A 24,915-nucleotide genomic window follows, 5' to 3' on the forward strand; every position below is an offset into this window, starting at 1 on the left:
CCTCAATTAAGTCACCTCTTAACCTTCTCTATCATGAAAACAGCCTCAAGTCCCTCAGCCTTTCCTCATACGACCTTCCCTCCATACCAGGCAACATCCTAATAAATCTCCTCTGAAAGCTTTCCAAAGCTTACACATCTTTCCTATAACGCGGTGTCCAGAATTGTACGCAATACTCCAAATGTGGCTGCACCAGAGTTTTATACAGCTGCAGCATGATCTCATGGTTCCAAAACTCAATCCCTCTACCAATAAAAGCTAACACACCATATGCCTTCTTAACAACCCTATCAGCCTGGGAGCTGAAAATGTGTTGCTGGAAAAGCGCAACAGGTCAGGCAGCATCCAAGGAGCAGGAAATTCGACGTTTCGGGCATAAGCCCTTCATCAGGAAGGAGCCACACCTCCTATCAGCCTGGGAGGCAACTTTCAAGGATCTATGTACCTGGACACTGAAATCTCTCTGCTCATCCACACTACCAAGAATCCTACCATTGGTGCGGTACTCTGCATCTTGTTACTCCTTCCAAAGTGAATCACCTCACACTTTTCTGCATTAAACTCCATTTGCCACCTCTCAGCCTAGCTCTGCTGCTTATCTATATCTCTCTGTAATCTACAACATCCTTCGTCACTATCCACAAATCTACCGACTTTAGTGCCATCTGCAAATTTACTAACCCATTCCTCTATGCTCTCATCCAGGTCATTTATATAAATGACAAACAACAGTGGACCCAAAACAGATCCTTGCGGTAACCCACTAGTAACTGACCTCCAGGATGAATATTTCCCATCAGCCACCACCCTCTGTCTGCTTTCAGCTCGCCAATTTCTGATCCAAACTGCAAAATCATCCTCAACCCCATGCCTCTGTATTTTGTGCAATAGCCTACTGTAGGGAATCTTATCAAATGACCACTGAAATCCATATACATCACATCAACTGCTTTACACTCATCCACCTGTTTGGTTACCTTCTCAAAGAACTCAATAAGGTTTGTGAGGCACAACTTAGCCTTCACAAAACCATGTTGACTATCCCTAATCAGATTATTTCTTTCTTATAACCCTTTCCAACATTTTACCCACAACCAAAGTAAGGCTCACAGGTCTATAATATCTAGGGTTGTCTCTACTCCCCTTCTTGAACAAACGAACAACATTTGCTATCCTCCAGACTTCTGGCACTAATCCTGTAGACAATGATGACAGAAAGATCAAAGCCAAAGGCTTGGCAATCTCCCCCTGGCTTCCCAGAGAATCCTAGGATAAATTGGCACAGAGGTCTTATCTACTTTTACACTTTCCATAAATGCTGATACCTCCTCCTTTTGCACCTCAATCCCATCTAATCTAGTAGCCTCTATCTCAGTATTGTCCTTGACCACGTTGTCTTTTTCTCATGTGAATACTACTAAAAAGTATTCATTTAGTGCTTCCCCTATCTCCTCTGACTCCATGCACAACTTCCCACTACTATGATTGATTGGTCCTAACCTTACTCTTGTCATTCTTTTATTCCTGATATAGCTATGGAAAGCCTTAGGATTTTTGTTGATCCTATCTGCCAATGATTTCTCATGTCCCCTCCTGGCTCTTCTTAGCTCTCTCTTAAGGTCTTCCCTGGCTAACTTGTAACTCTCAAGCACGCTAACTGAGCCATCGCATCTCATCCTAACATAAGCTTTCTTCTTCCTCTTAAACAGAGATTCAACTTTCTTAGTAAACCATGGCTCCGGTACATACTTACCAAGGACCCACAGTAGCTGTTCCTTGAATAAGCTCCACATTTCAATTCTGCCTATCTCCTGCAGTTTCCTTCCCCATCCTATGCATCCTAAATCATGCCTAATCACATCATAATTTTCCTTACCCCAGCTATACTTCTTGCCCTGCAATACATACCTATCCTTTTCCATCGTTAAAGTAAACGTAACCGTATTATGGTCATTATCACCCAAAATGCTCACCTACCTCCAAATCTAACACCTGGCCAGGTTCATTACCCAGTATAAATCTAATGTAGCCTCGCCCCCTTGTTGGCCTGTCTACATACTGTGTCAGAAAACCCTCCAGCACGCATTGGACAAAAACTGACACATCTAAAGTACTTGAACTATAGTATTCCCAGTCAATATTTGGAAAGTTGAAGACCCCATAACAACTTCCCTGTCACACTCGCTCCTATCGAGGATCATCGTTGCAATCCTATTCTCTACATCTCTGGAACTATTTGGAGGCCTATAGAAAACTCCCAACAGGGTAACCTCTCCTTTTCTGTTTCTAATCTCAGCCCATACTACCTCAGTAGCTGAGTCCTCACATGTCCTTTCTGCAACCATAATACTGTCCTTGACTAACAGTGCCACACCACCCCCTCTTTTACCATTTTCTCTGTTCTTACTGAAGTATCTAAATCCCGGAACCTGCAATAACCATTTTTGTCTCTGTTCCACCCATGTCTTTGAAAACACTACAACATCGAAATCCTAGGTACCAACCCATGCTGCAAGTTCACACACCTTATTCTGGATGCTCCTGTTGTTGAAGTAGACACACTTCAAACCAGTTTCTTGCTTGCCGGTGCCTTCCTGTGATCTTGAAATCTTAATTCTGACCTCACTACTCTCAACCTCCCATATACTCAAACTACAATTTAAGTTCCCATTCCCTTGCTGAATTAGTTTAAACCCATCAAAGAGCATTAGCAAATTATCCCCACAGGATCTTGATACCCCTCTGGTTCAGGTGAAGACTATCTTGTTTGTAGAGGTCCCACCTACCCCAAAAAGAGCCCCAATTATGCAGGAATCTGAAACCTTCCCTCCTGCACCACCCTGTACCCATGTGTTCAACTCCTCTGTCTCCCTATTCCTCGCCTCACTAGCATGTGGCATGGCAACAAATCAGAGATAACAACTCTGTTTGTTCTAGCTTTAAGCTTCCACCCTAGCTCCCTGAATTTCTGCCTTAAATCCCCATCTCTCTTCCTATCTATGTTATTGGTGCCTATGTGGACCAAGACTTGGGGCTGCTCCCCCTCCCCCTCAAGGATCCCAGAAAAACCATCAGAGACATCATAAACCCTGACACTTGGGAGGCAACATGCCAATAGAACTTCCTACCTGTCCTCCTAACTATGGAGTCCCCAGTGACTAATGATCTGCTCCTCTTGCCCCCTCCCTTCTGAGCAACAGGGACAGACTCTGTGCCAGACACCTGTGCCCCATTGCTTACCCCCGGTAAGTTCCCCCACCTCCACACTTCCCCATATCCAAAATGGTATACTTGTTGTTGAGGGGAATGGTCACAGGGGATCCCTGCACTGCCTGCCAGTTCCCTTTCCATTCCCTGACAGTAACCCATCTACCTTCTTCTTGTACCTGAGGTGTGACTACCTCCCTATAACTCCTCTCAATAACCCTCTCTGCCTCCCGAATGATCTGAAGTTTGTCCAGCTCCGGCTCCAGTTCCCTAAGGAGCTGGAGTTGGATGCACTTGCCACAGATGCAGTCAGCAGGGATGCTACTGGTGATCCTTACCTCCCACATTCTGCAGGAGGAACATTCAACTGCCCTAACTTGCATTCCCACTATTCTAAACTCCCAACAAGACTACTGAAAAACTAAAAACGAAAAGAAACCCATCAGCTTAGCAATTGGCGCAGAGAACCTTTTGTTTTGGTTAGAAGAGGAGGACAGTTGGGAGACACTAGCTCAGTGAGTTTTGGGTAAAGCAACCACCCAGATATAAAACCTCACTTACCCAGTGGTCCCATGTCTGCTCCTGATCAGCATGCTGTTCTTGGGTTATTTGAGGCAATTCAGGGATCACATTTCTCTTGAATGTAGCTGTGGATATGTTTGTGACAGGCCTCCAAAGGCTCTGATTTCTAGTGCAGCTGACAGATGCTAGTGTCTTCCCTTCTCATCTTTCTCCTCCTCACCTGAAGAAAGTTGAGTCTACTCCGGCTGTCTGGAGATCTGCAATTTGATTGCACACTTCTGTAATATGTTCCTGTGAATGTTCCAGAATCTTACTGTCTGCTGAACTCACATGCAAACTCCCCCTTCAGTCACACACCATTCTGATCGGAAATAATATTGCCTTTCCTTCATTGTTGCTAGGTAAATGTTAGACTGTTTATGCAACAGCACCATAGGCATATCGATAGACTATAAACTGCAGTTGAAAATGTGTTGCTGGTTAAAGCACAGCAGGTTAGGCAGCATCCAAGGAATAGGAAATTCGACGTTTCGGGCATAAGCCCTTCATCAGACCATATAAACTGCAGTTGTTGTAAAGGCAGCTCCTCACTACCTTTTCCAGGGCAATTATGGATGACAAAAAAGTGTTTACCTAGCCAGTGATACCCACATCCCTTAATCAAAAATGAAATCACAAAATCAGTTTGATATCTGAACAACAGGTTGAAGTATCACATCAGTGTTAGTTGAAATGATAAATAATCTGTACAGTCTGTTTTAACGTGTTCCTGCAAGGCCTAGTGTTGGAACTTGCACTCTTCAATATTTACACAATTGACCTGGAAGAGGGTCTGTGCAACTTCCTCTCAAAGGATGCAAGTTAAACCACCGTAATAGTTAACGAACATCGTGGATGATTAGGCCAGCTACAGGTGGGCTGAACAATTCAGGCGATGAGAAGGGATTGTTAAATGTAGATAAGTGTAGTTAATCATAAAGGAAATATAAAACCATACATTTAGAATGTGAGTCAAGCTGGGGAATTATTAGATTAATGGGAAGTTCTTACAAAAATGAATTGGAAAAAGGATTTGGGAATCATCATAGATAATACTTTCAAGACATGAAGTCAAAGTCTCATACTTCAGAATAATAACTAAAATGCATGGTTTGTCACTTAGAGCTAAGATTTACAGGTCACACTATCAGAAAGACTCTTCTTGCATACAGAGACTTTTAACTAGCATAATCCTTAAAAATGTGTGCAATAATTAGTTTCTCTGTAGAGTTGTTTTATAAATCTGTATTGTTTTGCATTGCAGGAAGTGGGACTGTACAATGAAGTGACAATATCTGTGGAGAACTAAACTGATTGGTTTGCAGTGTGGGTGTCAGCAGCCATTTGAGAAGTCACAGTATTGAACTTAACTGAGTCTCTTTGAGTCAGCCATGGCATTAGCTTCCTATTTTCGTGTTTCCTGATCAGAGAAGGAAGCCACAAAACACATGAAATGTGTCAAAAAAATCTTTTCAGCATTCAGAATAATTGATTTATACATTGCTTATTGTTGCTTCAGAAACTATAAAAATGAAGCATAAAATTGGGAAGGGTACCCCACAATCTCAGAAAGGTAGATAAGGTGAGAGCCCTCATTCTTTCAGGGGTCAATTCCCACACTCTGATTTGTCCATCTATTCTCTTGTGCATTGCTTTACAGACTAACGCAGTTAGAGACCAAAAAACTGCAGATGCTGAAATCCAAGGTAGACAAGCAGGAGGCTGGAAGAACACAGCAAGCCAGTCAACATCAGGAGGTGGAGAAGTCAATGTTTTGGGTGTAACCCTTCCTCAGGACTGTGTGTGGGGTCATTCAAAATGTTGCCTTCTCCACATCCTGATGCTGACTGGCTTGCTGTTTTCTTCCAGACTAACACACCTTGCAAGTTCACACAATCCTTTCTCTCCAGGGCATTGCATAATCTCCCATCTGTAAGGGCTGCCCACATTTGAAAGACACAAAGTAGCTGACAAGGGGATAAGCAGAATTTAAAAGCCTGCTCCAACACTTAGTCTCAAAATGGCTGACAAGTAATAAACAAGGTTAGAAGCCTGTTCCAGTGCTTAAGTTAAACACAATAGTACCTATGAACAGGGGTTACTCTAAGGTGAAAGGGGACCCTGCACAAACAATAACCAGAGACAGTTTGATGAGAAAATGTCCAAGGACAGACAGTTTGAAGATTAGTAACAAACATTGAAGAAGGAGGTAAAAATCTGCAACAACAAATATAGATGAACTAATTGGATTGTATCTCGTAGAAATTTGAAAAGCCAATCAAATTCATTGAACAACGACAAGTGATTGATTGCGGTCTCGATAATGAAATGATGTTGCCCATTGGGTGAATGGCATTAGTTAGGACAAGGGATATAGATCTCATTCTAGGACCCAGCCAAATGGTACAGCCTAACTCATCATGCAGCTGTGAAAACAGCAGCTAACGTTATCTTGCAGTAATTAGCTATTTCTTTGAAACTATTTACAGTATTAAGAAATAGATTCTGATTAAAGAATCTTTAGATAATCACAGAGATAGATTTCAATGTAAATATAGATACACATATATAACAAGATACATGGATGAGCATTAGGGGAAAGATTCAAACATAGATGTAAAAGCCAATTAATGTTGGGAAACATTTTCCTTTATCACTAAAACAATGTCTGATACATCCAGTAAGAAACAAATTGCTTGCAACCCATTCGCTAAAGAGTGCTAACAGTAGAAGTGGCTATAACACTTTATATATAATTAACTTGATAATAGAAATTATTATTATGAATCTTGGAGCAGTTAGTCAGAGCTAACTGTCTTCTGTATTTTTATATATATATATAATTATGACAGTAAGAAAATATAAAAGGAATAATGGAATTTGATCGAGATAGCACAGGAATATAAGGAACAGCAGGATTCAAGTAGGTCTTAGAGATAAGCAGGTCTGGGACATGTCCAAAGGAACACAGCCAGTAACTTTGGAATGAAAATTAATAGGATGCATGGAAAGATCCCAAGGCCTAATGATTACAATGTCTGTTAAACAACATGAGATCTTGGGAGCCTCGGGCTATCCATAGGAGTGTCCACCATTGATTAGGTATTTCACAGGTTTGGATGTATAGAATAAGGGGAAGGCCACAGTGACCAATGAACCAAAGCTTCATTGATCATTCTGTGGATCTGAACTAAGGATTAAGGAAACAATTGAGTTTTTACATTGACGCTGAAATTGCGGGAATCAGGTCATAGAGTCATAGAGTCATACAGATGTACAGCATGGAAACAGACCCTTCAGTCCAAACTGTCCATGCCGACCAGATATCCCAACCCAATCTAGTCCCACCTGCCAGCACCCGGCCCATATCCCTCCAAACTCTTCCTATTCATATACCCATCTAAATGCCTCTTAAATGTTGCAATTGTACTAGCTTCCATCACATCCTCTGGCAGCTCATTCCATACACGTACCACCCTCTGTGTGAAAAAGTTGCCCCTTAGGTCTCTTTTATATCTTTCCCCTCTCACCCTACACCTATGCCCTGTAGTTCTGGACTCCACGATCGCAGGGAAAAGACCTTGTATATTTATTCTATCCATGCCCCTCATAATTTTGTAAACCTCTGTAAGGTCACCCCTCAGCCTTAGATGCTCCAGGGAAAACAGCCCCAGCTTGTTCAGACTCTCCCTATAGCTCAAATCCTCCAATCCTGGCAGCATCCTTGTAAATCTTTTCTGAATCCTTTCAAGTTTCACAACATCTTTCCGATAGGAAGGAGACCAGAATTGCATGCAATATTCCAACAGTGGCCCAACCAATGTCCTGTACAGCCGCGACATGACCTCCCAACTCCTGTACTCAATACTCTGACCAATAAAGGAAAGCATACCAAATGCCTTCTTCACTATCCTATCTAACAGTGACTCCACTTTCAAGGAGCTATGAAGCTTCACTCCAAGGTCTCTTTCTTCAGCACCACTCCCTAGGATCTTACCATTAAGTATAATAAGTCCTACTAAGATTTGCTTTCCCAAAATGCAGTAACTCGTATTTATCTGAATTAAACTCCATTTGCTACTTCTCAGCCCATTGGCCCACCTAGTCAAGATCCTCTTGTAATCTGAGGTAACCCATTTCGCTGTCCACTACACCTCCAATTTTGGTGTCATCTGCAAACTTACTAGCTGTACCTCTTATGCTCGCATCCAAATCGTTTATGTAAATGAAAAAAAGTCGAGGACCCAGCACCGATCCTTGTGGTACTCTACTGGTCACAAGCCTCCAGTCTGAAAAACAACCCTCCACCACCACCCTCTGTCTTCTATAGTTGAGTCAGTTCTGTATCCAAATGGCTAGTTCTCCCTTTATTCCATGAAATCTAACCTTGCTAATGGGTCTCCCTTGGGGAACCTTGTCGAACACCTTACTGAAGTCCATATAGATCACATCTACTGCTCTGCCCTCATCAATCTTCTTTGTTACTTCTTCAAAATGCTCAATTAAGTTTTTGAGACATGATTTCCCATGCACAGAGCCATGTTGACTATCCCTAATCAGTCCTTGCCTTTCCAAATACATGTACATCCTGTCGCTCAGGATTCCCTCCAACAACTTGCCCACCACTGAGGTCAGGCTCACCGGTCTATAGTTCCCTGGCTTGTCCTTACTACCCTTCTTAAAGAGTGGCACCATGTTAGCCAACCTCCAGTCTTCTGACACCTCTCCTGTGACTATTGATGATACAAATATCTCAGCAAGAAGCCCAGCAATCACTTCTCTAGCTTCCCACAGAGTTCTCGGGTACACCTGATCTGGTCCTGGGGATTTATCCACTTTTAACCATTTCAAGACATCCAGCACTTTCTGCTCTGTACTCTGGACATTTTGCAAGATGTCACCATCTATTTCCCTACAGTCTATATCTTCCATATCCTTTTCCACAGTAAATACTGATGCAAAATATTCATTTAGTATCGCCCCCATTTTCTGTGGCTCCACACAAAGGCCGCCTTGCTGATCTTTGAGGGGCCCTATTGTCTCCCTAGTTACCCTTTTGTCCTTAATATATTTGTAAAAACCCTTCGGATTCTCCTTAATTCTATTTGCCAACGCTAGGTCCTCTCACTGCATGAACCAGTGGATAAGAATAATGCCTACCACATGCCTGGATTATGCCTGTATTCTGAGTCTTTCTCCTTTGTTGGGGGTTTCACTTCTACACCACCTAAGCATCCAACACTCATACTCATCATCATCTTTGTGCCATCTCATACTTATATGAGGGAAAGGGGCTGCTCCAGGGAGAGTCACGTTCCAGTCAGAGGCAACATACGTACATCAGCTCCACCTGGAAATGAATCATGCTGTACAAGGCTGTAGATATCAGTAAAGCTATGTATGAAGCCTGATATCAGGGTCATAGAGTCATAGAAATGTCCAACATGGAACAGACCCTTTGGTCCAACTCGCCCATGCTGACCAGATATCCTAACTTCATCCGGTCCCATTTGCCAGCACTTTGGCCCATAACCCTCTAATCCCTTCCTGTTCATGTCTCCATCCAGAAACTTGTTAAATGTTGCAATTGTACCAGCCTCCACTACTTCCCTTTGTGTGTAAAAGTTTTAGCTTAGGTTCCTTTTAAATCTTTCCCCTCTCACCATAAATCTCTGCCCTCTAATTCTGGACTCTCCCAACCCCAGGGAAAAGACCTTGTCTATTTGACTCTGGTCATCAGACATGTTGAAGGACTTGATCTTCTGTCATTTCCACCTTGAGAGGGGTTTTCACCTCCAACTAGGTGAATCCCTGTATTCATTACGTCTGTCCTTTGAAGTGGGATCTGACTGAGGAGAATGAGTTGCTGCTGCTACTGCTGTTGGTGTTGGAGTCACCATGCTGTCACCCTTAATCCTTATCAGAGCTGCATACAATACTGTCATGCCATGGTGAAGGCTGATAGCTGACAATAATCTCTAGTACCGTATTATCATTGGAAAACTGATTACCAATAATAATATTTTATTTATTCAACTTTAGTTTCAAGCAGTGAAGGATACATTGAACTAAATGAAATATGTATCCTGGGGGTTTATGTTTGTGTGTTGGTGGTACTATTTTACATAATTTAGCTGTTATAATGTGTATAACCACCTCTTGTTTACTAGCAACCCATTATTTAAAACATTCTTCAAGCTGCCCACATTTATACACGTGTTAATTCTGGTTGAAGATCTCATTAGTTTTAAGTGGAATTATTAGCTTCAGTTATAGATTACAACATTTCAGAGTAATCTGAATAGCCAGTGTCCTGGTTAGTTATTAAGGCCGTTATCAGTACTGATTGGAATATTAATGAATACGCAATGCACGATTGGACATGAGGAAGCTCAGAGGAACAGAGGAATCTTGGGATGCTTGTTCACACAATCATAAAGGTGGCAGTGAAGAAGACATACAGAACTTGTCTTTATCAGTCATGCATAGATTTTAAGAGCAGAAAGATTATATTGGAGCTCGACGGGACCTTGGTTAGGCCACAGTTGGAGGACTGTGTGCAGTTCTGGTCACCACACTACGGGAAGAATGTGATTACATTGCAAAGGATGCAGAGGAAATTCGTCAGGATATTGCCTACGATGGAGGAATTTAGCTATGAAGAGAGGCTGGTTAGGCTCAGGTTATTTTTAGAGCAGACAGTAGACCTAATTGAGTATATACAATTATGAGGGGCATGGACAGGGTGGATAGAAATCAAGTGTTCCCCTTAGTTGAAGGGTCAATAACAAGGTGTCAAAATTTTACAGTGAAAGGCAAGAGGTTTAGAGGGGGATTTGAGGAACTTTTGTTTTCAAACAGATGTTTAAGAATGTATTGCCTGGGAGGATAGCAGAGGTAGGGAAATTAAAAAACTTTTTAAAAGTATGAAAACTTGATGTATGCTTGAAATGTTATAACATTCAAGGCTATGGGCCAAGTGCTGGTAAGGAGGTTATATGTAGATTTAGAGTAGTTTTTGTCAGTGCTGACTCGAAGGACCAAAGTGCCTCTATTGTATGATTCTACGATCTATGTTCCCACAACAATACACAAAATGATACATCAGATCATATTTACTGAGCTTTATTGGTACACAAAGCATACAATTCCAACAAACAAATGAAATACCAAGTCCATGTTTTTGCTCTCAGTTTGTATTCTGTTTTAAGTATTTTTAACCCATTGAGTAATTTGAATGCTCTTGTCCAAAATCAGGTTGGTGTCAACCTTAATTTCCCATTATGTTTCAGGTCTAAGAACTACTTTTCAAGGTAGTCTTAGATTTCTGATCTACTGCAATCTTGTTCATTTTTCTCTGGGCCTGCAGCACAAATTTTGTGGCTGTCCAGGTCACTGCTTAGGCCACTTTTGGAATATTGCATGCAAATCTGGTTTCCCTCCTATAAGAAGGATGTTGTGAAACTTGAAAGGGTTCAGAAAAAGTTTACAAGAATGTTGCCAGGGTTGGAGGGTCTGAGCTATACAGAAAGGCTGAATAAGCTGGCGCAGTTTTCACTGGAACATCAGAGGCTGAGGGGTGACCTTATAGAAGTTTATAAAAATAATGAGGTGCACGGATAGGGTATATAGACAAGGTCTTTTTCCTGGGGGTGGGGTGGAACTAGAGGATGTAAGTTTTACGTGAGATGCAAAAGATTTAAAAGGGACCTAAGTGCTGACTTTTTCATGCAAATGGTTGTGGTTGTATGGAGTGGACTGCCAGAGGAAGTAGTGGAGATTGGTACAATTACAACACTTAAAAGGCATCTGGATGGGTACCTGAATAAAATGGGTCTAGAGGTATATGGATCAAATGCTGGTAAATAGGACTAGACTAATTTAGGATATCTGATTGGCATGGATGAGTTCAAATGAAGGATCTGTTTCTGTGCTGTATGTCTCTATGACTCTAAATCCACCCAGAGTGTGGCACAAATTGACTCTAAGTCTATAAAATCTGATTCAGAGAACACAGTGAAGAATGTCTTGTGAAACAGAAGTATTGCATTATGTGACTCTAAACACTCTTGAAACTCAAGTTTAAAATTTCATCTTTGGTCAGTACACATGATGTTTTATTCTGTATCTAGTCACATTTAATGTGTTTCGAGTGTACTTGATTTTCCAATGAGATGCCACAAATGATGATCATAATTAGAATTCAGTAAATTGAGTGAGGGACTTGACCTCCAAGCTTCTTTTCTCATTAATTGATATATCCACAATGTGAACCTCCAGTTCATTGCTCAAAATTGAAAGCTTGAATTGCCATCTTCCAAGGTCAGAATTTTAAAACATGATTAGTGATAAGTTGAAAATAGCTCAATATTAGCAGTGAACTAACAAAACTTAGCTGATTGAATCACCGAATCCAGTTTGTATGCAATTGTGAAACATTTGTGATTTGTATTTAACCTGTAATTGTTTTTTTAATTACCTGCACCATCTTAAGCGATGCATGTTACATCTCTATGTTTGGTTGAAATATGGAAAATCTTATTATACACAACTCGCAATGCCCCAAACCCTTCACCCAGTCAATATACAGGCAGCATAGTACTCCTCTATTTTAGTGAGAATAGCACTGTTTTATGGCTGTCAGAAAAGAACAAGACAGTAACTTTTGATTTTATAGCAGTCTAAGCACAATGGGATGGATTGAATAAGTTTCATTGGGGTAATGAAGGTAAAATGTAAAGTGAATCAGTTCTTTCTTGCCCCTATTATCTCAGCACAGCAAATCAAGTGGTGTGTTGCCAATTAGTGGCCATTTTATGGGAAAGCAGTCAATTAGTAGCTTGAATGGGGATTTGCACCCAACAGGAATGTCATGTGAAAGAGGGCCTATACTATGAATAAGATGGTGGTCACAGTCACAAATTTAATGGTTCTTATGGCATACAGCAAATCAATGAAGTCAACATTACACCTGATGTGGACTTCACCATTACATGCAGCCATAGTCCCATTAGATTAGATTCCCTACAGTGTGGAAACTTGCCCTTTGGCCCAACAAGTCCATACCAACCCTCCGAAGAGTAACCCACCCAGACCCATTTCCCTCTGACTAATGCATCTGACACTATGGGCAATTTAGCATGGCCAATTCATCTGACCTGGATATCTTTGGACTGTGGGAGGAAACCACGCAGACACCGGGAAAATATGCAAACTCCACACAGACAATCATCCAAGGCTTGAATCAAACCTGGGTCCTTGGTGCAGTGAGACAGCAGTGCTAACCACTGAGCTACCATGCCATCTCAAGCAGGCCTTTCTTTTGTCTTTGTGTTTCCTCCTTGGACCTGGCCTTTCCTTGATTCTCATCTGAAAAATACATCAGCTTTTGACAAGCTCAATAGCAACAGGATTCTAATTTCCTCAGCTACTTGCCCTCTATCATGTTTATATCCAATTGCAACCTTACCTCATCACACCGTATTTTTACATAGGCGCAGGGAGTTTGCCTTCCCAATTAATAGCCATATAATACAGTGTATCCTTTTATGGTTGAAAAATGTCAAGTTCTATGATTCATGGAAGATACGTTTGTCAATTTCTGAATGAAAAATCATTTGCAAATAGTAGTGTTCAGTTGTTTTATTTAACTATGTCGGTCTATTCCCTGATTTATGTATCTGTACTCAATAGTTTAAACTTGTGAATACAGCTAGAGGACTAAGTCAAAAACATAAGATCTCAAAATGATCTGGGCTGAAATTTGGAAACCCTGTAAGCCTTCATATATTTTAATGTACTGTAAATAAAACTGTTGGTGATTTAGAACAGGAGAAATCTTTGAATGATTCCAAGATAAAATTGACAGCTAACTTGTCAAGCAAACCATTGAATATATGATGCCAAGTTTATGTTTGAAAAATGCCTGAAGGTGAAGAACATCATTGATGCATTTTCTCCTTTGACACTTCTTTAAGATTCTGGTCAAGCAATAATGGGCCTCCTGAAACATTGCATCAGTAAGTTCCTTGTTGAGAATTCCTTTCTATCCTCCCTCAGTCAGAACAACCTCATGAATCTGCCAATGAGTATACTTTGCTCTATTTCCCTTGAATACTTAACTCCTTCTCACCCCAGGCATAACCTCTGCTTTAACTTTCCCACTCACATTGCTTGGCCTCAGGTGTTTATGAAAACTGCAGCCTCTTCAACGTTAAATCTCAGCCAGATTCTATCCACATTCATACTTCCCCTCTATGGCTCTTAAATATTTTACATGACTTTCCACTCTCAAAGTAAAGGTATTCTTAAATTTCTTAGCAGCCTTGCCAACTCCCATCCTGAAGCAAACAAACATTGGCATCTTTCATACCTGTTCAATAGCTGCTTTGCTTTCCCTTTCAATGTTCTGTCCCATAATTGCTGCTGGAAAGAAAATTCTTCCATGTCTTAATCCCTTAGCCCATAGGTTGGTGTACTGTTCAGAGGGTTTGGCTTCTTGCCATCAGATTGAATTTGGTTATCCAGTAACATGAAGTTTTGTCTGAACTATTAATGCCTTGGGAACAAAGTTTGAAAATCATTTCTCTTGCTTCAAGCTCAGCCTGTGCCCAGTGGTACACAATTACAGACTTCTGCTGACTCTAAGATGAGCTTTCTACCCCAAACTGGATTTGCTCAGACTGTCCAGAATATTACTGGCTTTTGCTTTTTCCCTTGGTGCTAGCATTTCCTTCTATTCCATCATTATTTTGAAAATGGATGTTTTGATTGTTTTCTTCATCATTCTCCTGGCCATCCACTCTCCACAAACATCAAATAACAAGAAGTCCATGGCCAGAATTCTCTCATCCAAATCCGAAAAGTTTATTATTCTACTTTCATCTGATTTCCTGTATCGTGTCAACTTAAAAATGTCTGTTTTCTGTTTTACAATCTCCTATTTGGCTCATTACAAGTCTAGTCCCCATCTTTTGCTCTACTGAATCTACCTTGATTACTTCTGTTGACATTTTTCAAGGACTTGTCAATCATTGAAACTCAGAACTTTGCCTCATTACCTATGTCTGCTTTTTAAGGCTTCATAAAAGTGTATCCTTTTGACCATGCTCTTTAGATTGCCAGTTCACTGGTTATGTTCTGGAAGGTAGGAGACATTTGAATAAGGCATCGATAAGTGTTAACTTCACATCAGGCCTCACTAGAAGAACTCATGCTGAAATGCTATAAAGTAAACTTGTTAACCCTGTACTCTTACTAGGGATTTTGAATTGTGTAAAGTCTTCATGAGAGTAATAAGGTTTCGTAAGCTCACGATGTATAAAGAGGGAGTGGTTTGGTGTTGAGGTCAGTGATGACTCCAGATGCAGACAATGTGAACATGAGCATGACTTGAAAGGGAGGATGGGACAATATGGCAGCAGCCAAATTTCCAGAATAGTAGGGACATATCTCAGGAGAGGCAACTGTGTTAATGAAGCAGGGTAGCGAAGGTATCTTGCTTAGCTCATCATACCTTCAGTCTCATCCGCATAGACTTCAAGACATCCTGCAAAAAGAAACATCAGCGAGGGGGAAGAGCTGTAAGTAGGTGCAGTGGGTCACCAATAACATGAGGATGTCAAATAGAATGCAATGGATCAGAGTACAGCTCTGTGAGTAAATTGAAGAGAGGAAGGTGCTTGTTTTTTTTATTTTTCTACCTTTGCTAGCCTCCAGGTGAATGTGAGTTAAAAAGATGCACAAGAGGGGACAGAAACCCAGACAGCAATCAGCTCTGGGGAACCCAGATAGAATTAATGGTAGTTGTCTTTACCCTAGGATGAGGGGTTTCCAGGCAAGAGGACACATTTTTAAGGAGCGAGGAGAGAGATTTTAAAAAATGCATAAAGGGCAAAGTTTTTGCATTGATGGTGGTTCATGTGTGGAATGAACTTCCTGAGGAAGCAGTTTTTGTAGATAAAATTATAAAACTTACAAAGCATTTGCATAAGTGCATGAATTGGAAAGGTTTCGAGGGATATGGGCCAAGAGTAGGCAGCTGGGACTAGTCTAGTTTGGGATAATGCTTGGCATAGACAGGCTAGACCGAAGGGTCTGCTTCTGTGCTGTCTGACTCTGTGATTCTATAACAATGACCTTTGGAGACAAATGAAAGATGCTATCCTAAGGAAAGGGGCAAGCAATTGCTTAGTGAGTATTTTGTTAACTTATTTTATTTTAACAGACTCTAGCAGAAGGGAACAATGAAGACATTGGCCTAGCAAGTTCAAAAAAATTCCCCTGACTACTTATGCTTATCATTGTAAGCCTCAGTATTGTAAAGTTCATTGGCAGTGCAAGAGTATATTAGATTAGATTAGATTACTTACAGTGTGGAAACAGGCTCTTCGGCCCAACAAGTCCACACCGACCCGCCGAAGCTCAACCCACCCATACCCCTAATTTACCCCTTACCTAACACTACGGGCAATTTAACATGGCCAATTCACCTGACCCACACATCTTTGGACTGTGGGAGGAAACCAGAGCACCCAGAGGAAACCCACGCAGACACGGGGAGAACATGCAAACTCCACACAGTCAGTCGCCAGAGGTGAGAATTGAACCCGGATCTCTGGCGCTGTGAGGCAGCTAACCACTGTGCCACCATGCCACCCACATTAGAAGGTGTAGTGTTATTAATTATAGATAACTTAATTATACATTTATGATTAATGAACACATTATTAAATGACAAGTGCTTCAACTTATGCTTCTGCATATTTGTGTGATCCAGGGCTGGCAAGTGTTTTCAGGCTGCAAAAACTTCAACTCAGTGTTACTGAAACAGAAACCAAGTTGCAAATACTGCATCACATCAAGGCGAGAAAAATGTATCTGAGCACTTTATTTCAGGAGACAATCCCACCCCTTAGGATAGAGTCCTCTAGAGTGGTCAGGGATTGGTGGGTGTGACTGCCAATGAGGCTGATAAGGGAGCTCAGAGGGCAGGAGTGTAAGTGCCTCGGCCTCTGTAATGGACAATGGATTGGAGCTTGTTTGGATGAGAGTGAGGGCTGAAGGGAGACTTAGCAAACTGACCTGCACTATAGTGAAGAAGTCATTCAAGCTTGGAGAGCAGGAAGGGATCTTGGGGAAAGAATAATGAGGCGGGTTAAGAGTGTTCTGAGCATCAGAGAGCGTGGATCCAGATGGATGTGTTAGATGCCTGGTGGCAGGGCTCATTGAAACATCTGCTCTACGCTGGAGAAGATTCTTGATGGGGAAAACCTCGTGATTGTGGTCCATGTCAGTACCAACAGCATGGGTAGAACAAGGAAAGAAGTTCTGCTGAGGGAGTTTGAGAGTGTAGATGCTAAATTAGAAAGCAGAACCTCAAAAATCATAATCTGTGGATTACTGCTAAAAACACATGCAAATTGGGATACAGTGATAAGTTTGGAGAAACAAATGCATGGCTCAAGTAATCAAATGGGAGAAATGGATTCTGGTTAATGGCGTACTGACATCAGTACTGGGGAAAATGGCATCTATACCATTATGAAATTCTATATGGGAACAGTGCTGGAATTTGTGATCTTGTAATCAGCCTAACTGGAGATGTTTAGTGGGTTTTAAAGGGGTGTGAAGATTCAAGTTTGAGTAGGTGTAGTTATCAAGAGGTGGCATCAAGGCAGGAGAGGAAAATAATCACATAGGAAATGAAGGTCTGTCAAAGGCAGAAAAGAACAGAGAAGAAATAATATTACAAATGTATCAAACATAAAGATGACACATTAACATAAAGATAAAGTCACTATAATCTTAGAGACCCATAGAGCCGTTGTCTCATTACAGAGATGTGGATTTGCTGGTGTTGGTCTGGGGTGTACAAAGTTAAAAGTCACACAACACCAGATTATAGTCTAACCGGTTTATTTGGAAGTACTAGCTTTCAGAGTGCTGCTCCTTCATTAGGTAACTAGGATAACTACATGACTAGTTATCTGATGAAGGAGCAGTGCTTTGAAAGCTAGTATTTCCAAATAAATCCATTGGACTATAACCTTGTGTTGTGTGATTTTTAACTTCATTAGAGAGAGACAGCTAGTAGTGGTTTAACCTGAAGGTCATTGAATTAGCTCTATAGAGGCTGGCATCCCGTCACCAGTCACCCTTTACTTACAAATGCATGGTTTTTGACAATAGCTTTACCTCTCTGAGTCAGGCATTCAACCAATCAATATCTGTGACATTCATTATTTATGTCAGCTAGGTCTCCCTGATTGGACCAGATTAACAGCCCCAATCAGGGAACCCATATTCTATGAGGTCCAGGTGGCTGACCTCGTTACAATCACTTCAGTCACCATGCCTCAGGTGAGGGGAAAGGTTGATCTGGAGAGGCAGTGGGTTTGTCGTGGATGTTGGTGACCAGCCTGTCCCCAGAAATGAAAGCAGAAGTGTCAAGGAAGGAAAGGGAGGAGTCAGAGATACACCAGGTGAAAGTGAGAGTGGGGTGGAAATTGGAAGCAAAATTGATAAACTTTTTCAATTGCACATGGGAGAGGGAAGCATCACAACTGAAACCACTGATACACTGGAGAAAGATTGTAGATGGGGGCCTGAGTAGGACTTTAACAAGAAATGTTTCACGTATCCTTCAAAGAGACAGGCATAACTGAGACCATAGTGGGTACCCATGGTCACATTTTGATAATGAAGAAAATGAGAGGAGTTAAAGGAGAATGTGGCTGAGCTCGGCTAGGCAGAGTATTTTGGTAGTGGGTGGCGGTAGGTGGGGACGGTTCCATGAAGAAGTGAAGATCCCTGACACCATCCTCAAGGAGGATAGACATGTAAGGAGATTGCATGGCCATGGTAAAGAAGAGATGGCTGGAAACGCTGAAACTGATGTAAAGCATCAAAGAAATCTGGGATGTAAGTGGGAACATACTGGACAGGCATGAAAGAATCGATTGTATTAGGAAGAGAAGAGTTCTGTAGGGCAGGAGCAGGCAAAAACAATGGGTCAGCTTGGGAAATTGTGAATTTTGGGAAGGACATTGGGAGACCATGTGCTTAGAGGCAATGTGGGAGATGAAATGAGATCAGTTTCTTTTTCCTTTTCCTTTCAGGCATTAAGGAACGCGAAGTGCAACAACTTAGAGATACCCACCCCACTCTGAAATCTTCCTCCCTTTCCCTCTGACTCTACCCCCGCTCCCAGCGCCATTTCCTGGCAAGTATTTACTATCTCTTCTGACCTTCTCCTCTGTTGGATGCTGAATGTTCTGTACTCAGCAAAGTTCTTAGTTCTATCCCCTGCACCCACTCCTCAATGAATTTTGGGCGCAATATGATGATAAACTCTTAGTTAAATATAGTTAAATTTGCAGATGATGCATGGTTAGGTAAAAAAAAACCTTGCAGTTATCCAAATTAACCTCCATCTTCCATTCCTCAGCCCATTGACCAAATTGATCAAGATTCCTTTGTCATCTTAGTTAACCTTCTCCATTGTCCACCATACCACCAATTTTGTGTCATCCACAAAGTTACTAACCATACCACCGATATTCTCATCCAAATTGTTTATATAAATGGCATACAAAAGCTGACCTAGTATTGATCCCTGGGGAACACTGCTGGTCACAGGCTTCCAGCCTGAAAACAATCCTGCACCAGAACCCTCTGTCTCCTACCATAAAGCTAATTTTGTATCTATTTGGCAAGCTCACCCTGAATCCCATATGATCTAACTTTACTCGTTTGCCACTAGGCTTATCAAAGGCTTTAACTAAAGTCCAAGTAAATAATGTCTACTGCTCTGAAAGATCCATAAAATTGTCAGCTCTTTAAACATGGCACTAGCATTTTCTGCCTTGATCTCATGCTCCTGAATGGACATCTTCTCCAACTCCAAGCCTTTAATTAATCAATTGCTACTAAATCCCATTCTGTAGAATGGCCTCTACCCAAGGAGAAGGAACTCCCATTTCCTGTCCGAGAGGAGAAACTATGGGCATTTCCATTATTCAGCCTATTGTTTATGTTTATTTTACATGATGTACATCATTGCAAATTGTTCTAAGATATATGCATTCCAAGTAGGAATCATATTTATGAATATGCAAATACAAATTGCGATAGTGAACACAACATTTTGAAGCTCTCAACAATAACAGAAATTTTATGACAGCTAAATGAACAGAAATTTGAAAATAATGGCATCTTGTTGCTCTTTTGTAGGAAATGAGTGTATCATCATAAGGCACACAGCAGTTAATGGTTGTATGGAAGTTTTTCAAAACATCCCTAATAATTGCCTTAAATGAAATCAAAATGGCATAGAAGTGACTACTCAGTATAGAAATAATCATTCTCTCACTGATCATATATGATACTTGTCAGTCTCTTAAAACAACATTTAGCTTGAAATTAATTTCTCCAAATATAAATATATGAGACATTAGTATCTTTACATAAAATGGATAAATACCTCTGTTATATTTGTGAAGTAATTCGATACTAGAACATAGAACATTACAGCACAGTACAGACCCTTCAGCCCTCGATGTTGAGCCAATCTGTGGAACCAATTTAAATGCTCAAAACACTTAATTCAAAAACAATAATCTCAATGTATAATGATGCACATCTGTGTCAACTAAGCATATCTGAGAGAAACTGAGAGAAGTGTCGAACAAAGAAGCATGGAAGATTATTGATTTCTTTTTAAAGAAATTACCCTTCAAGTGTGAAAATATAACAATTTCATGCTCATTTCTGTACAGCATCTCAATTCTATTAGTTTTAAAGAAGTGGATTTCCAGTGACACATTGAATCTGATGATCCAGTTTCAGTTCTCAGTAATTTGGCAGTAGTACGTCCACACGCAGGTAGAAGACCCAGCCTACACTGTTAAAACTCAGGGTTGTAATAACAATAATCATGTTACAATAGATAAAGACACCTACATTTGACAGACACAGTAACCCCACATTTAAACACAAGCCTACATAGGAAATTAATTCTCTTGCAGAAATCATAGGCAAAGGTTTTTGTTATGTGCTGACATTAAATTCAATGGACATCATGCACACTTCAAATAGGACTGAAGAGTTGTCGTCATTGTTCTATTGGTTGGCTTTAATGGCCGTGATCGATTAATCTGTAGCCTGCACCTGCCAACTGTCAAAACCCAGTATGAACCAGCTTCAAAGTCAAACATTATTTTCACGCAATGTAAAGGCATAAAGACAATGAAATCTTAGAAACATTGTACAGTATCCACATTCAGCCAAGTTCATTGCTGAGCAGGAGAACCTGCAAGGGTCTCAAGTTCATCATTAAAAGCGGAAGTAGTCAACAAACAAGAACTAACAAATAAATTTAAACAATTATTTCCAAATTGAGTTCATTGACAATTGAATACTGTGTACAATGCCAAATGCCTGACCGGCTGTGCTTTTCCAGCACCGCACTCTTCATTTCTGTATATTCAACCCTAGCTGTACTTGCAAATAGCACAATCTTTGTCCAGCTGAATGTGAGTAATGGATTTTCCCAGGATGAAAACTTCAAACTGCTAATCACCTTCTGCACATTGTTATTTTTAGATTTGATCAGATTCTCTACAATGTGAAAACAGGCCCTTCGGCCCAACCAGCCCACACCGACCTTCTGAAGAGCAACCCACCCAGACCCATTTCCCTCTGACTAATGCACCTAGCACTATGGGCAATTTAGCATGGCCAATTCACCAGACCTGCACATCTCTAGACTGTAGGAAACCATGCAGACTTGGGGAGAATGTGCAAACTCCACACAGACACTCGCCTGGGGCTGGAATCGAACCTTGGGCCTTGGTGCTGTGAGGCAGCAGTCCTAACCACTGAGCCACCATGCCACCCCCAAATTCCAATTGCCTGCCCTTTAGAACCATATTTTCCAATGGATGATGTTCAACAGACCAGAATGTATGGAAGGTGTCATATGCCACATGAACTGATGTTCATATCCATTTATCTAATAATATACAATGTAACAAATGGACAAGAAGAATTTCGGAAATGTTAAAAGATGCTGAGTTGACATGTATAAACAAATGAGAATTTTCAAAGCAAATGATAAAATTTTAGACCCACATTGTACAAGTAGCAGGGATCACAGATCCATACAAGATGGAAACCATCAGGAAATTGCCTCTACCCTGGATTAGTACAATATTCCAATTATCCTGAGTAAATTAAAAGATCACATCTGATTTTGTCTCGGAATGATTATCAGCAGCAGTCATTTGACTGAATCAAGGATATGCTCATATAATCAGAACATCTCACACACTTTGGACCCAAACTTCTGAGATTATAACAGCAGATCCATCATCAACAGATTAGGGAGCAGTCATTTCTAACTCAGTGTGAAGGGATCAAATTCCTGATAAAGGGCTTTTGCCCAAAATGTCAATTTTTCCTACTCCTTGAATGCTGCATGACCTGCTGTGCTTTTCTAGCACCACACTAATCTTGAGCCTGATTGATGACTTGTCTATTACCACTCCGGCCAACCAGTAACACCGACACCGGGCAATAATGGTCAACCTGGAGAATGAATATCTGCTAATAGGGACTATTAGTAGCTGACAATGGTTTGTTTGTAGCAGTATCCCTTGTAGTGACAAGATCTGGTGTGTGGGGGTTGGAGTAAAGACATGGGAGGAAGCACTCAGGCCCTAAAATTATTAAACACAACATTGAGTCCAGAAGGCTGCAGAGTTCCCAAAGGGAAATGAAATGTTGCTCTTCTAGATTGTACTGAATTTGCTGGAGCATTGCAGCAAGTGTGAGACACAAATGTTGGCCAGAGAACACGTTGGTGCATTGAACAGAAATCTCAGGGTCATTTTTGTGAACAAAATGTAGGTGTTCTGCAAAGTGGTTGTCCAGTCTAGGTTTCATCTCCCCAATGTAGAGACCATGTTGTGAGCAGCAAGTGCATTAGACTAGATTGAGTGAAGTGCTGCTTCACCTGGAAGATGTGTCAGGGGACATAGAGAGTGAGGAGGGAGGATGTAAATAGGCAGGTGCTATGCCTTTTGCGGTTGCAAAGAAAGATGCCTTGAGGGTGTGGGAACATATTGGGAATGGCGCAGGAGTGGGCCAAAGTGTCCAGGTAGAAATGGTCCCTGTGGAAGGTTGATAAGGGAGGGAAGGGGAATATGTGTCTGGTGGTGGCATCCTATTGGAGGTGGTGGCAATGACAGCTAATGATCCTTTGGATGCAGATACTGGTGGGGTGATAAGTGAGGACGAGGGAGACTGTATTACTGCTGTGGTAGGGAAGAAAGCAGGTGAGGGCTGAAGTGTGAGAGATGGGTTGGGTCTGGCTGAAGACATGGTCAGCCAGTGTAATAGGGAATCCTCAGCTGAGTAAGAAGGTGAACATTCAGAGGCCCCTTGAGAAGCTGGCATCATCAGAACAGATGCAACAGAGACAGAGAAACTGGGAGAGTGGAATACAGCCTTTTTGGGAAGCAGTGTATGAGGATGTTTAGTCCAGGTAACTTTGGGAGAGTTGGGATTGTAATGGACCTTTGTGGCTAAATTATTCCCAGAATGCAAAGAGATGACTGGGAAGGTAAGAGAGGAGTCAAAGATGGACCAGGTGAAGGTGAGAACAGGGAGGAAATTAGAAGCAAAAGTAATTAACTAAATCACTGTACTGACTTGACAGTGAGTTTTTAGGGACAGTTTTTTTTCATCCTGGTTGACTATTATTCCTGATGGATACAAGTCCAGAAGCTCAATTGATTTATTTTGAAAATAAATATAACCTCTTTGAAGTTATTCATGAAGTTCTAGTTGTTGACATCTATGAAAATGAGTTACAATTTCTTATCAGGTGTTTCCAATCCTTTGTGACTGATGTAGATTTGTCTGCATTCCAAGTTCACCAAGTTACTTCTAAATCAATGGAGAAGCAGGTGCTATGTATCTTTTAAAAACCTTGAGATAAAAGTGAAGATTTTCATTTAAATAAAAATAACAAGTTCAGATCCTAGAAATCTTAAAAAAGAACAGAAATTTCTGGGGACACTCAGCAGAACTGGGTTTTTTCCCATTGCGTCTGCGGGATGAAACAGTTAATGTTTTGAGTCCACTGACTCCATCAGAACTGATAGCAGCTGGACAAAATCTGATATTTATACTGAAGATGAGATGGGAAGTGATGGAAAGGAAGAGGTGAGCAGATAGATGATGATGGAGCCCAGAAAGAGAGAGAGATGTGAAAGGGATTGGCAAATTTTAGGCTGGTGGATGGCAGGCCAGGAGAGAAGCGAAGCTGAACAGATAATAATGAGAGTTTAGGGTAGTGAGAAAGGGCAGGCCAAGCCCTCACCTTCAACCAGAGACACCGTGGGTCATAGTTCACTACATTGGAAAGAGGAGTTCAGGAATGATTCAGGGAACAACAGCACAAAGGCATCATGATTGACCGTCTCTATCAACCAGGATGATACCTTGTCCAAGAACCAAACAGCATCATCCTAAAAAACAGGAATGCCTTGAGGATAAGTAGAAAGAAGCCAACAGCCTCAGGTGAAATACAGCCATTGATGACAGAGACAATGGATGAAAGCCTTCAAGGAAGCATTTGGAATGCAGACACTCTCCACAACCCCAAAAGGAACTCTCTACATGTTTGGGAAAATTGGTGTAACTGCCCTGCAGACATTTCCCAATAAACGTTTAGCAGGCAGATATTTGTGGGACTAGTTCATGGAGGAAATTATCTAAATAGTCAATTAGGAAAAGGACAAGAAAGGAATGTGTAGCAATGGGTTGACTGTACCTTTACCTCAAGAGTAGCTACTGAACTTGCGTATGAAAACCATGTCATGATAACATCAGATTACTTGAAACTGGAACTTGTTGGTAAGTCCTTTCTTACTCTTTCATATATACATCATATCAATACTTAATAAATATGATTAATTGTGATGTAGACCGTGTGAGATATATATATTTTTAATATTGTTTATATTAAGTTGGGAACCTGAATTTTGAATTTGTGACATGTGGGCTTTTCTGTGTGTTTGAAGAATTGATGATTAACTTGTGGGCATTACTGTAGCCAGCTTGAGGGAGTAGCTTTCAGAA

Source organism: Hemiscyllium ocellatum, chromosome 16 (genome assembly GCF_020745735.1).
Source record: "Hemiscyllium ocellatum isolate sHemOce1 chromosome 16, sHemOce1.pat.X.cur, whole genome shotgun sequence".
NCBI classification, from domain to species: domain Eukaryota; kingdom Metazoa; phylum Chordata; class Chondrichthyes; order Orectolobiformes; family Hemiscylliidae; genus Hemiscyllium; species Hemiscyllium ocellatum.